At 38.2% G+C, this 14,228-nt stretch overlaps 1 long non-coding RNA gene across 2 annotated transcripts in view; it reads right to left on the bottom strand.

Moving 5' to 3' along the window:
- Positions 1-1,230: 1,230 nt before the first annotated feature.
- The window catches only part of LOC118570892, a 41,060-nt gene continuing 28,062 nt past the window's right edge, over positions 1,231-14,228 (bottom strand). The window contains exons 2-5 of one of the 2 annotated variants that reach the window (XR_004943266.1): positions 12,178-12,327; positions 8,061-8,151; positions 4,942-5,089; positions 1,231-2,106 (exon numbers count right to left, since the gene is read on the bottom strand). This is a non-coding gene — a long non-coding RNA (uncharacterized LOC118570892). The remainder of the gene's footprint in view (positions 2,107-4,941; positions 5,090-8,060; positions 8,152-12,177; positions 12,328-14,228) is intronic. The other variant, XR_004943267.1, reaches the window with a different exon arrangement.

Here is a 14,228-nt window from a genome sequence, read left to right as displayed (position 1 = left end):
AGGGAGCCAATTAGATCCTCATGTTTGCTGCATGTTCTGAAATCATTTTAAGCATGGAGCCATCTCTCCATTCTAATTTAGGATTTTTTACACGAAAGTTTTCCTTACTTTAACCAATTTTATTCTTGACACTATCAAACTAGATTAGGATCAGGGAATGTGTATTATGGAAGTAAACTCTGGCTGCTGGAGTGTAGAGATCTCAAATCTCATACCCATAGAATCTGGGCATCATTTACATATCCATTCATGGACTCAACTAGATCCTTGTATATCCTTCTTCTACTTACTTTAGGACCTCAGAGACTTCTCCATGCCAGCAGCAGATGCAAAATTAGGGTGGGAGTTAAAAAAGAAAAGATTTCTTGTGGACCAAGTCAGGAAGTGACATTCATTGTTCCCTTGCTTTCTGTTGGCTATCACCCTCAGATGGCCACTCCAAACTCAGAGGTTTAGGAAAGATGCTAGGAAAAATAGGAACTCAGAATCAAAGATTGAAGAGCATATTGTCTATTCTTATAATAGATGGCAAAAATACAAAAAAAAATAGAAAACAAGTAATAAGGCATTCAAATAAATACAAAACAATGCATGGTGATCTGAGCTTGTGTTTTGCTTGTGGAAGGCTAGCCCAATTGAAAAGATGATATTTTTAGCTTATCTCTGATATGAAGATTTAAAAAAAATAAAACAAACCTTGGCATGAAGTCACAGGCTTACAATTACTTGATCAACTTAAAATGTTGGCTCTGGAGATGCTTTGAGGTCAGGGGTCAATTATACAGATGCAGGAAACCATCCTTACTGATTCCACCACAGATTTCAACCTGCAGAAACAAACTTGGAGTGGCAAAGACTGTAATTTGCAGTAGAGTCAGAAAGTTGATTTGTACAAATAAGAAAGTGTTAAGTATCAAGTCAAGGGGAGTCTCCTGAAAAACTATTTTGTCATGCCTTGATTTTTCTCAGGGCTGCTTAGAACAGATGTTTCTCACTATTTTTATGAATGTATACTGTCTTTATTTGTGGTTTCAGGAAAGTCACACCTTCCAAAATTAGGGTTCATCATTTCCATGGGCCATGACCAGCTAAAATTCTCCATCATCAATTATCTCATGTTTTCCCTTTTATCTTTGTATGTTTAAAATACACAATTTCTCAAAAAAAAAAAAAAGACAGAAGATGGAAGAGTAAATTTAGTTTTCTATAGTGCCAAATCGAACCCAATTTAGAGGCACAATTGCAGCTATCCTAAAAAAATAAGTACTCAATTAAAGGTGTTATTTATGCCATGACTCACTAATTACTAATATAATTGCTATAAGGTTTGTTGCAATGAATAGAAGTTAAATTACATTACATAAAAATTACTATTAAATGCAAAATTGATACTTCTCACCTTTTCATTTGTTGGAGCTTGAGGCTTCTAAATCACATCATGTAGCTGTCAGTTTTCAATCACTATTTATGTCAGATACGTTATTGACTGACAACAGCCAGGTATTCCCCATTCTCCTTAAAACCTTCAGAATAGCTGCCTTTGTATCTAGCATTTTGACAAGAATTTTCTGCGTCAAAAACATGTTATGTCACAGCATAAATAACTGCTTCAGGCCTAGCATGCATGATTTTCTAAATGGAGATAAAAATCTTCTAGGTCCCTTTAAAGTGAAACTCCAACAAAACAAAACAAAACAAAACAAAACAAAACAAAACACCACCTCCAAACATTCTATTATCTACCACCCAAAACATTTTAGTTCAGTTTGTTTTCCTTATGTAAGTTATCCAAATTTTCAAATGCTGGTGAAAAAATTTTTGTGTTATTCTTACTTTAACTGACTTTAATTTCTTGAGAGTGACTGTGTCTTGTACCTTAACCAAAAGCAATCATTTTGCAGTCTCCACACCTGTTGTTGTGTTCAGGAATTACAGTTTGTTTATTTGGCTTTGATGGCTCTGAGAAATATTTATTTTTCTGTCTTTTTTTTTTTTTATCTTTTGAGTAAAATTGTTGGTTGATGGGGCAGAGCGTTCTCTGGAGTTAAAGTTAATACCGTTGTCTCAGTATTCATATTTTCAAGCTGAAGTAGTGTAGTGACATCACTGTGGATAGAAAGAAGGGGATAAATCAGCCTGTGAGGTGTTATCATTCACTTGCATCATGAAAAACAAATACAGCTGCCACATCCTAACATTCACCAGAGGTAAAGGGAAGATATATACCGTTATTTCACATAGCAAAAGAGAGGAAAACAGCAGTTATGGTTAAGGGATGTATAGTATTTTAGTTATATGTCTTATTAAAGCAAAGTAAATCAGTTACTGGGTAGGAAAATTGCAAAGAGCTTATCAAAATGTGGAATCAGAGCCTCAATGTGTGGAAAAACACACACTTACATTGAACAATGTATTTGGGTAGACAAACGTTTTCAGTAAATTCAGCATTCTGCTGTGTTTTCTTTTGTTTGTTTGTTTTTTGAGATAGAGTTTCTCTGTATAACTTTTCGCCTTTCCTGGAACTCATTTTGTAGACCAGGCTGGCCTTGAACTCACAGAGATTCGCCTGCCTCTGCCTCCCGAGTGCTGGGATTAAAGGCGTGTGCCACCACTGCCCGGCTTCTGCAGTGTTTTCAGTGTTTTTTATATATATAAAACATATATATATATGTGTACACACACACACACACACACACACACACACACACACACACACGCATAAATGAAATATGTATGGTTGGTAATTTTTTTCCTCTTTTTTCTTAGCACCATTTATTTTAGGAGAACGTAGCTTATTTTGAGGACTATTTCACTCCTCTTCTATTCATTTGGGAAAGGACCAGGATTCTAACCACAGTGATTGCTGGGGATTGCAGAGAAGGACTTCTTCATGGTAGGTACTGCTCCAGGTGCTGGGACACTGATGGGGGAATGTCTTTCTGTATGCTGTGAAAATATGTTGCTCTGATTGGTTGATAAATAAAGCTGTTTGGCCAATGGTGAAGCAGAATAATGTTAGGAGGGACATTCTAAAGAGAGAGAGAGGAAGGTAGAAGACAGAGCAGAGGCGAGGCGGCTAGCTGCCAGAAGAAGAAACAAGATGTAAAGGTACCCGTAAGCCACAAGCCACGTGGCAAAATATAGATTTATAGAAATGGGTTACTTTAAGAAACAAGAACTGGATAACAAGAAGCCTACCATGGCCATAGTTTCAAAATAATATTAGCCTGTGTGTGTTCACTTGGGTCCAAGTGGCTGCAGGACTGGCAGGTGAGAGACATTCGTCCTGACCGCGGCCAGGAAAACTTTCAGCTACAGGACATGGTACTGAGCACGAAATATTCAAAGCACCTGTCTTTGGGGAGTTTACGTTTTTGTGACAGAACATAGAAAATAAAACACAATGACAATAAAGCAATGGAGCACAGCTGGAGATGGGAAGCACTTAGGACAGGGACCGAGAAGTAGAGAAGGAAGATAGTGGTGCCAGGCTGGGTCCTGATTCTACAACTTTCAATGAGGAGTTCAGGGCCCTCCATGAGGGATGAGGCTGGGGAGACTTGACAGACACAAGGCCGTGAAGCGTGAGTAGGCTGGTCACATAACAGCATCTAAACCGTCATGCTTAAAGGTCCGTGCTTAGTATTGGGGGATAACAGGTGTATCAGGCAAACCAAGACGGATGCTCAACCTCGATAGGAGGGATCTGGAAGAAGTGCTCTCATCAGAGGACAGTTAGTGCACAGGCCTTAGGCAGCAGTGTGCCTTGCTGGCACCATCAGGCAAAACCACTGTGGCTAGAACCTGTGAGATAAAGAGTATGCTGGGAGGCTGAAAAGAATCATGCCTCTCATCAGGGGAACTGAAGGCTGTGCTAAGACTTGGATTCTGAACAAGTGAGGAGTCATTGGAGGGTTCTCTCAGAGGAGGGCCATGACTTGAAAGGATGATGAAGGTGTGTGGCCTAGACAAGAAGCAGGGATTTCCTGCAGAGGCTTATTGTAGAAAGCTGCGTGAGAAAAGCCCGGAGTGGGTTAGAGCGATACCCGTGGAAAGAAGGGCCAGATAAAGGGAAATTAACCATTTGTCGAGTGGATTTTCACATGCTGTGTGAGAGAAGAGGATGAAGAATGACTTGGGAAGCTTGACTGGAAAAAGGCGAAGATTCAATTGCCATTTTCTGTGATGTAAAAGATACTCGTCTGAGCAGGACTTCTGGGGAAAGCAGTGAATTAACCACAGGATGTGTGAAGATGGGTTTATAGGCATGCAGAGTCTATAAAGTAACCAATATATACTTCCAAGTAAAATTGAGGTTCTGTGAACACTGAGAGAGAAGATGTTGAAGATGGAATGTCTGACATCATAGCAGCCATGGTTGGTAATTCTATTTACAAAAAGAAATGGTGTGTACCTGTCAGGACTTCTTTTTTGGTTTACACCATCTAATCTCATCTTGGCTCAAGCTAGGACCCTAATGCTTTGTCTTTCCTGTGTTCTCCAAAAGTGTTCCTTAAATAATTAAGCATAGACTTTTGATATATTTTTTTTCAGCATCTGACTTTATGCCTTTTTTGAAGATTGAAGCCATGGATGCATGTCTTCCATTCTCCAAAAGTTCCTGCAGTGCTCTGGGGGTGTATCTAATTGCAACTCATAAACTCTACATGTTCTGTGAAAGCTGCTTCATTTAGACCTTCTCATTTCTTCATGGTTTCTTTACCTTTTTTTTGTCACTTAAAAATTGACTTATTTGTTCTCCTTTATTTCAAAAATAATATGTGTGAATTGCAGGCTATTCAGGGAGTACATATGTACTGCAAGATGAAAATCTTACAGCAAAGATATAAACTGATGGTATTTCAGGGTATGTCATGCTCATTGCATATACACAGTGTTTAATTAAATGAAATTACATTTTCCTTTTTTTTGGTGACTCACCATTTTCACTCATTTTAAGGTCATCTGGACAGATTAACAGAAGCACAATAGCAGTGAGGTTGTTCCACGTTCTCTCTGTCATCTGTTAACCTTATCCCATCTGCCCTTAGCAGAGGGCTTATTTCTTCTTTGTTTCTGCTCCAAGTAACTAAAAAAAAAATATTTGGGGGGAATATTATCTTTGGTACATCTCAATTCAATCTAGCAGTTTGGCCATTGCAGGACTGCTGGCAGGTCTGAGCTGTTTGCTGACATTCATTCATACTTTATTTCATGCTTATAGTGGTCATCTCTGGTTGTCTACCACATGCCCATTCTCTCTTCCTTCCTCCTGAAAGATTCATTTTTGGTTAATTGCTGTCTGCTCCCCATAGCCCACCATGCATCCATGTGCCTAAGCAATTCTGATTATGTTCTCTTTCTTCCTTCCTTCCTTTTCTTTTTTTTTAACTGTGTGGGTAGTATGCATGCATATTATATACATGCTTGCATGTGTGGAAACACGTGTTTATGAGTGTTCATGCATCTAGAGGGTCAAAGCTGATGTCAGTACTCTTCTCTCTCTCTCTCTCTCTCTCTCTCTCTCTCTCTCTCCTTTATTTACTGAGGCGAGGTGTGGTAGTCTGAATGTAATTGACCCCCATAAGGTCATAGGGAGTGGCACTATTAGGAGGTGTGGCCTTGTTGGAGGAAGTGTGGTCTTGTTGGAGGAGGCTAGACACATGCCTTTAATCCAGACCTTGAGGCTGGAAGACACACCTTTAATCTGGGCCACGCCTTCTGTTGAAAGTATGTCACTGTGGGGGCGGGCTTTGAGGTGTTTTTTCCTCAAGCTTCACTCGGTGTGACAGCCAGTCGATTTCCTGTTGCCTGTGAGATGTAGCAGTCTCATCTCCAGCAAGATGTCTGCCTGCACACCACTGTGCTCCCCTTCATGATCATAATAGACTGAACCTCTGAAACTGTGGGCGAGCCATCCTCAAATGCTTTATAAGAGTTGTGTGGTCATGGTGTCTCTTCACAGCAAAACAACAAGGTTTCTCAGTTACACCAGGGGCTCACTAATAAGGCTAGTCTGGTTTGTTCCAGGGATCCCCTCACCTTCTGGGCAAGTGAGATATTATAGCCAGGTGGCCACACCCACCCAGCATTTGTGTGGGTTCTGAAGATCAAACTTGAGTACACACGTGCTCGTGTGGTGGGTGCGTTGAGCACTGAGCAATCTCCCTAGCCCTCATGCGCCTTTTACAATGACTGTGCTTTTGAAACTTAGGCGTGCACAATATCTACACACATTGTAACATTTCTGTAGATCCATGTTACCACCAGTTCTGAAGACCTCCACTGTGCTCCCTTTGGTAGCTACACTTCCCCTTTTTCCTCCTAACCCCTGGAAGGCACCGATCTAGCCTTTACTGCTGTCGTTTCATTTTGAGTGAGACATACAAATGCAGTAATCTAGAACTTAGCCTTTAGAGGTGGGTGTTGCAGTTTGTGGACTTCCGCTTCCCAGACTCTTTTTCCCAGTACTTTACTGCCCTTTGTGTGTGCGTTGTCGGTATGCTTTCTGAGACCTTTATCCTCACCAATGTCTGCCGCTGGTTCTTGGGTTTCATGGAAACCAAGATGAAGGAAATCAGGGCTGCGGGGGATGTTCCTCTCCCTGCTATCAGAAGGTTGATCTGAGTCCCATTGTCTTTTTCTAGATCTTCCCATCACTATTCACTTTTTGCTTTGTTTTGCATTATCTTCTATCTCATCTCATCTCATCTCATCTTTCCATCCATCCATCCATCCATCCATCCATCCATCTATCTATCTATCTATCTATCTATCTATCTATCTATCTATCTATCTATGTATAAATATATAAATAAAAGCTGCTGATTCCATTCAGTGTTACTTGCATGTGGGTCAACCACTTGCTTTTGGATAACTAGTTAGTGTCCTCATCCCTGGGTATCCTGTAGTTTTTTGGTTAGGAATGGAGCCATTCCATGTTAGCATGTATAGTGATATCATCCTTGTTCAAGTCTTGTTTAGGCAGCCATATTATTGGGATGTCATAGTTAAAGCTTCCCAGCCATTTATAGGAGACATTTAAGAATCACCAAGTAGACACTTGAATTTAGATCCATGAAGTTTATCCAAATTTTAAATTGCATCAGCGAGAGAGACAGGATACCGAGTGCCAATTAGATATCACCCAGTTCTGAGATACTAAGTTATGTCTTGACACTGGTAGGATAAGGATCAGCATTAATCTCAGCTCAGGCCAGTGAGCTAGCAAAGGAGTCCTGTAGAGGCCATCACTGAAGAGAGTTTTCTCCCAAGAGGAGACCTAAGTCGTGATGCTCTATTTCTTCTCCTTTGGATTCCTTTTGCATCAAAGTGTGACAGCTGGGGCTGCTGATGCCCAGACATCAGCCCTGGGATAAAGGCAACACACAGATAGCAAGAGGGAAAACATGAAAGCCACCTGTCCTTTGATGACATGAGCAAGTCTACTCCAGTTCAATGGGTGGGACCTGCACTCTCCTTTAAACCTGTTTGCAGTATGGCGTTTGAGGCTTTGGATGGCTGTGTCCTAAAGTGCCGCATTCTTCATTTTATATTTTGCACAAGTTTTTTTTTTTTTTTCTTTGAACCTGAACTTCAGAGGGGACTTTCTATCGGAATCTCTTTTCTTTACACCCCAAAGAGCCACCAGTAGGAGAGCTTGCTGTACACTTAAAATATGGCTATTCTGATCCGAAATGTGTCCAGTGTGAAAGATATATATATATGTATTCACATACACACATGTGTGTAGCAACAGTTAAGGAGAAAAGAGGCCATGAAAATGAGACTGAGCAAGAAAGGGAATGAGGAGGGCTTAAGGGGAGGAAAGCAAAGGGGGAAATGATATAGTCATAATCTCAAAAATAAATACAACATTTTCAAAGCATGGAAGACCAGAAGTCCGGAATTGGTATAAACAATTTTCAAGCCTATCCTCAGAGACTCTGACTAGGTAGGTGGTAAGTGACATGCAGGGCTCTGAGTTTTGAATCACTCCCTCAGTGTGAGCAAGTATGTAGGATATGTATGACAGATCAGATGGTCCTACTCGTTCTTACCTCAAATATTTCTGTCCATTCGGAAGCCTCAGTTTTCCATCATTTCATTTTCTGTTAGTTGTGGTGTTCTGTGTGAGGTTATGCCAGCCTCCTACAATTTTAGATCCACTGTTATTCATCATATGCACATTAGTAGATAGCTACTGAGGCTACACTCTTACTGATCTCCTTCTAGTGACTTACTCATGTGGCCTATTGGACATTCATCATTGTTTGATGTCATCCTGATATCTTCCATAATAGTGATCTTCAAATTGGGGCACAAATAACCCTGGAAGTCAATGGTCCTTTGAGTTAGGTAGTTTAGTATAAAAACACTGCACAGTATATTGTAAATGATGCATTTAATAGAACCATGAGTGCAGCTCCTAATGGTGGTAGAATATCTTTCTTCTTTGGCAGTTAATTTCCACTGGCCTTTCATCATAGATTAAAGATAATAATTATCCATGACTATGTGAACTAATTGGAAAAGAGAAACACCACCATTTCAATAAAAAATGAATTCTCAATGAAAATTTTACTTTTGCTTCCTAATTACAATACTTTTACCTATATTTGTATTTGATTGATTATTTTAATGACAATTCAGTTCAGAAGCAATATTGTTATATTTGTGTCATACATTAAAAATTAAATTTGTATACACATTTATTAAAATCAACATGAATATTGATCAATAAATTTTTGAATAGCACTATATTACATTAAGATAAAATTATTTGAAGATTGAAAAATAAAACTGTGAGTTCAGATAAAGGAACTTGTGAATCAAAAGCTTCCAATCAGAGCTTATAGATGCATCCTTCAAGTTTCTATGGCATTTGGATTAATTTTTTTCACATTAAACACATTAGGACAATTTTATATAAAATCATTATTTAAAAAATATAAGAAACCAGATCACTTGTGACACTAATACTGATATTAAAATATGTAACTGTTAGTCCAAGAAAATGGAAGAAGCATCAATAATTTTCAAACGTTTTTAGGAGATAGGAGAACATTATTGCCTTATAATAAAAATTTGCCTAATTCTATTTTTTTATCCAACACATCCAATTCAATATATATTTTCTTTCTTTCTTTCTTTCTTTTTTTTTTTTTGTTTGGTTTTTTTGAGACAGGGTTTCTCTGTGTAGTTTTGTGCCTTTCTTGGAGCTCACTTGGTAGCCCAGGCTGGCCTCGATCCACCTGGCTATGCCTCTGGAGTTCTGGGATTAAAGGTGTGAGCCACCACCACCCGGCTTCAATATACATTTTCTTAAAGAATCTAGATATGAGCTAGCAAGATAGCCAGTCCTAAAAAGTACAGGATTCTGGAAATAGAGAAACAACCCCACAAATAGTGTCTTGACCTCCACGATGTGCCATGGCAAGTGCCCCCTCTATCACACACACACACACACACACACACACACACACACACACACACAAAAAAAAAATAACAATAGATACATATTTTAAAAAGAAGACAGATAATGTGTGCATTAATATACCAGGCGTGTGATATGAATATATTCCTAATTCACCACATTCATGGTTTGGAAATCCAAATTCTGTCCTTTGCTATGCCCCGTCCTTCCCTCCTTCTTTCTTTCCCATTGACTTTGTCTCTCTCCTGTTCTCCAACTACCTACTTCATGCATATTACTTTTCCCTTCCAAATGTCAACCACCACCTTTCAAAGGAAAAACAAACAAACAAATTAATTAAAGCACTCCGCTATCCAGCAGTCCTGCAAGGCTCAAGTCTGTCAATTATCTTTCTGGGATTTCACTTCTGCTAGGAGTTTCCTAAGTCCTGACTTCAGTCCCGTCCAAGTCTTTGACTCCAACAAGCTAGAACAGTATATTGATTTGTTTTTTCAAGAGGTCTAATTTGATTCATGGGTATGTTAAGCATAAATGTATAACTTAATTAAAACAATTTATATATGTAGGTATACACAGAGGGATTTAAGGTGCATGCATGTGAATAGGTGTATGAATGTATGTATGATTATATATATTTTCTCTCTTAACTCAGTTCATCTTCCTCTACTAAAGAATTTATTACAAAATGTCCTCTATGTATTTAAGTATTTACACAAAATGTCTATTTGGTTGATGTATTTTTATACATCTGGGAACAAATTATACATTCTGATGTTCCATGTCATTATTGTTAACTGCCACCAAGTACAAAGTACCCTGGCATAGCTAATCCTACTTATGTCATATTTAACCATGTTTACATCATGGCCACAGAGGTTTCTAGTGCTTTGTTTAGTTGTTATCAACCATTAGAGAAAGAGCATACTTGTGATTATATTTTTTCGGCTCATAGTTTATTATTTCTCAAAGATAGATCTTGTTGGTGATATCTCTCAGTCAACAAATATACATTTTCACTTTTTATTCATATCATCTACCAATATGCATTGCACATTCTGATAGAAACAGAAAAAATGTAAATTTCCTCCTGCTTTCATAAAGAAATGCAATTATTCAATTTTGACTATCAAGCAGGTGATGATTTCTTGTGAACTTTGCTGCCTCCGACTTCTGGGATGTTGTGGCATGCACTTAGTTGAGTTGTACCAGTGCTGTACTGCTTTTTCACTTTTAGGCTGTCTTTACCTTCTTAGTATTATTGGGCTATGCCTTTCATTCCTCTTGGACTTCTAAAAGCCATGTTTTCAGTTTCTTTTGGATCATTTCCCCCCTCTCTATTTTTGTCTTCATATTTTTGGATGAACTGAATAGTGAGGTCTTCTTGAGGCTTGCTTGCCTTCACCTTCAGCCTTAATTCGTTTAACATAAATAGCTGGATATTGCTTCTGGCAAGAACACAAGCTGGAGACACTCCCCAAAGGCTGAAGGAATAATAATCACCTCACCTTTGATTCCATTTGCTTTGACTGAATTTCTAGCACGCTGTTATCATGGGTTGGAAAAGTTATTTTCCTCGCTGTATGAAGGCTATGGTTTTGAAACTTCTCTCATCCAATTTCTAAGCAGAGAAGAATGAATTTGTAAATAATGATCTGTTTTCCCTATTCCTAACCCTTGAGTAAAATTAAAGGTGAGGGAATATTTGTTTTCTTTTATTCTCTGGCCAAGGGTATCCTATTTGAGAGCTCTGCCTTATATTAGATAAAAATTAGATCAAGCTTAACTTACTTCAATTTTATAAAGCATAATAGTTCTTGTTTAAAATTATATCTACAATTATGTGGGAATTGGAAGTCAAGTTTTATCAATGTACATTCCAGTAAAATTCTCAGGGACCTCTGATGAGCAATGAACCACACTTTGAAGACTGCTAATTCAGAAAAATTTTCTTCATCTGTCTGAACAGGAGAATCATGGGATTCCAAAGTTTCAGAGACTTCTACTAAACAGTTCTGAGGAAGGTCTAGCCATTAACACACACACACACACACACACACACACACACACACACACACACACTCACATCCATACCCCCCCCAAAAAAATCTATTTTAGCATGTAGCCAGAATTCAAAATCCTGCTGTAAAACACAGTGTGATGTTTTTCTTTGTAGATGCAGAGTCTATTTTGGGATTGTACTGAACTGATGTGAAAACAAAATATTTAAAATATAATAGAATTATGTTTTATATTATTAGGCTGTACTGTATAGACTGCAGTTCTTTTATAAAAGACTAAGCCAGACAGAACAGTTTCATGAATTTCTTCATCATGATTGTAGACATGTGAATGATGTTTCAGAACTTCATTTTCATTAGGTTTAGGACACCAGTTCTGTTGATTTATCTTTGTATTTATTATGTATTATCTGTCGATCTACTTATCATCTATCTCTCTATTTACATATATATATATATATCTGTATGTATAAATATGAAAATAGACATGTATATGTGTCTATCAAACTAATAGAACCAAATATTTAAGCCAAACATTAATATGCTTATTCATGTGTTTTCACATGTATACATAAAAATTTTCAACCTCACAAAAATACTTTTCCTAAGTCACTATGGACTTGCTTCTCACATCTCTAAAGGCCATTTCATTACAGAGAACAAACCATTGGCAAGATAGTGGACTATTAGAAAGAGAATAGTAGGCGGGAGTTGAGAACTTACTTGTGTATCGGTGTCTTGAGCTCTTGAGCTTGTGAGGGGGTGCCACTTCTGTTTTGTACAGTCTGCTGACATGTGAGCATTTCAAAAGTGGGAGGGCAAACGGTGGAACCGCTGGTAAGAACAGGAGCTCTTATGGTCAATGCTCTTGTCCTGATAGATATGAAATGCTCATCAGTTGATCAGAGTGTTTTTACGTTGTCGGGTAATTATTAGGTTCTCAACAAAATGGATCTCTAATAAAGTAAACTCAACATTAGTGGAGACTGAGGGAGCTGAGTTCTAGCTTTTTATTATTCTTTAAGCTAAAGGAGCTTTAAAACGCATCATAATCCTAAAGATGAGAAATGAAGCTGTACCACATCTAGACAGAAGCAGGAGAAAATAGACACAATTTGAGGGTAGGAAAGAAAAGCAGACAATAGACATAAAGAACAAATAATAAGTTTTTTAAAAAATGATAAATTGTATGATTTTAAAGCTAAAAATTACACTCTCCAAAGGTATTCTTAAATGAAATAAAAATATAAGCATGGGTTGGGGGTAATGTTAACAAGAATTTCCCTGACAAAGAGCTTTATCCAGAACGTGTAAACTCAGTACTGTGTAGAGAAGCAGTGGGTAGACATAGAGCTTAGTGATGGAGCATTTACCTAGGGTGTACTTTCTGAGGCCCTAGGTTCAAATATCAGAGAAGGGGGGGGGGAGAGGGAGAGAATTTAAAAAGTATTTGGGAAAGTACTTGAAGGCTAACAAGTAAGACGTAAAAATCATTACTTGGTAGTACCAAATTATATATACCACCCACTGGAATGAATAAAATTAAAAGAATAAGGAAGATTGTAATTGAACTCTATATGCCACTTATGAGGAGATATAATACTCTGGAAGTTACTTATAAAGTTAAGTAAATAATCAATGGGTCTTCCTATCCCATGTAGCTATCAGAAATGAATGTGTGATTACATATAAAAGCACACAGATGGATGTTCAGAGTAGTTTATTATTATTATTAAATATTTTGGTGTGCATGTCTGTGGTATGTGTGGGTGCACACACACCTTTGAGCATGTGTGGAAGTAGGGGGATTGGTGTGGAATATGTTCCTGAATTGCTTTCCACCTTGGTTTTGAGATAGAATCTCTTACTAAATGTGGAATTCATTGGCCAACAGGTCACTAGGATCCTTCTACTTCCAACTCCCAAGGCTTAGATTTTTTAAATTAAATTAAATTTTTTTTTTTTTTATGTTTTAGACTGAGTCTGATTGGGTATCCCTGTCTGGTATGGAACTTGCTATGAGTGTGGACTGGCCTGGAACTTACAGAGGTCCACCTGCCTCCTGAGACTTGGTCACCATTCCCAGCCAGAACCAACTTCTTTTTTTTAAAAAATATTTTATTACCTATTTTTATTTTACGTTCATTGGTGTTTTGCCTGCCTGCATGTCCATTTGAGGGTGTTACATCCCGTGGCACTGGAGTAACAGACAGTCATAAGCTCCCATATGGGTGCTAGGAATTGAACCCTCCTCTGGAAGAGCATCTTATGGGTTTCAAGGTTCCAAACTCAGGCTGTGGTGATTGTATAGCAAACACTTTAACCACTGAGCCATCTATCACTGCCCCCATTGTAGCTTCTTTAATACTTTCAAACTACCAAATTTATAGAATGAGGTAAAATGACCTGATAGCTAGACCCAAAAGAATATTCATTTCACAGGACATACAGAATCAATAGTGATAGAAAACAAATAGTTTCCTTGGTCTGGGAGCTGGAGAACATGACCTAGGAAACTTCTTGGCAGTGATAGTGAGTTCTGTGTCAGATGATGTCCATGCAGAGGTGAATTTATTTGCCAGCTTGCATTAAACTTACTCTTAAAATGAATGCTTTTTATTGTATAAGTATGCATCAATTTTAACATATTATTACAGGTTGCAGGGCTTTAGAGCCAAGAGAGTGTTAAACACTGGTGGTTGAACACGTACAGTGTCAGTCCTGGGCAGGATGTTATGAGAAGCGGTTGAGAACGTGCGACGATCACCCTGTTC

This window comes from Onychomys torridus, chromosome 20 (assembly GCF_903995425.1).
Source record: "Onychomys torridus chromosome 20, mOncTor1.1, whole genome shotgun sequence".
Taxonomy (NCBI): Eukaryota; Metazoa; Chordata; class Mammalia; order Rodentia; family Cricetidae; genus Onychomys; species Onychomys torridus.
Note: the sequence above shows the minus strand (reverse complement) of the source record. Positions and strands in the feature narration are given on the sequence as shown.